Source organism: Haemaphysalis longicornis, unplaced genomic scaffold, assembly GCF_048455015.1.
Source record: "Haemaphysalis longicornis isolate Haplotype H1 unplaced genomic scaffold, Haemaphysalis longicornis Haplotype H1 scaffold_4, whole genome shotgun sequence".
Classification (NCBI taxonomy): Eukaryota; Metazoa; Arthropoda; class Arachnida; order Ixodida; family Ixodidae; genus Haemaphysalis; species Haemaphysalis longicornis.
In genome coordinates this window covers 134,979,194-134,980,270 of record NW_027526361.1, presented here as the reverse complement: position 1 = coordinate 134,980,270, position 1,077 = coordinate 134,979,194, and positions in this window count along the sequence as shown.

Below are 1,077 nucleotides of genomic sequence, written 5' to 3'. Positions count from 1 at the left end.
CCTTAAGGAGACGTTCAGCAGAATCTAAGGCGGACGTCACAACCCATTGAGTCGCCTGGAACTTGCATTTTTTTTTACTGGATAGCTGATGTGACGAGACATGACAATTGCTGCATCGACTGAAGTGCGCACGGCCGAAGCAAAATTGAGGACAGTGCGTGGACCTTGCATTTAAAGAGACCCTGTAATAATTATCTCAGCTTTTTTTTTAATCTATGCGCTTGCACAAGGTGGTAAGCCAACAAATCCAGTATTTAGATTAGGTGGTCTCAATGTACCTCAGTCAAAAAATTACTGCTCTATGCCCATAACATAACTTGGAAACTCGCTCAAGAAGACTTTTCTCTCTTTCCCTGTCTTGGCGTTCTTCGATCGCTCGAATTCCGTCATCATGGCCATGTAGCGGCTGTTGGCCGGTTTTTCTTCAGTTGGAGCAATGAACGCATTCAACCGCACCTTTAAAAATAAACCCACAAAAACAAATCAGGAACGGAAGGCGTATCTGCTGCGACGAGCAAATCACGCAGTGACGCTCCGTGCTGGCGATAACTACACCTTTTGCAGTGTTTCCAAGCGCGAAGGAAAGAGTGAAAGCGTTTATCGAAAGTGTTGCGGGGTCGCTTTAAGCAGCATGCTGGCTACGTATGTGACGCCATGGGACACGAGCAGAGTGGCGAGCATTCCCACCACAAGCGACAATCGAAACACTTATCGTGCCTTGCGAGAGCAGCGCGTGTCATTTGTTAACGCATATCGATAAGCACTTTGTGCGGGACGAATTTGCTTCACATCCGTACCACCTCTGCGTGGGAATGGTCAATTTTAATGCGCAGCATTCTTTGCCGAGTACCCCCACAGCCAGGAGGAACATGTAACGCCCTGCATTTCCACAAAAATGAACATAGCGCAGAAGTTCTACATGTAATCGCTATAATGGCGTAAAGGGAGATAACTGGTCGCGCGAAATTTTGAAAAAATAAAAAATAATAATATATAAAATAATTATGAAAAATTGCGAACCGTGTAATGCCCTGCATTTCTACAATACTGCAGATTTTGCGGAAGTTCAAAGTGTAA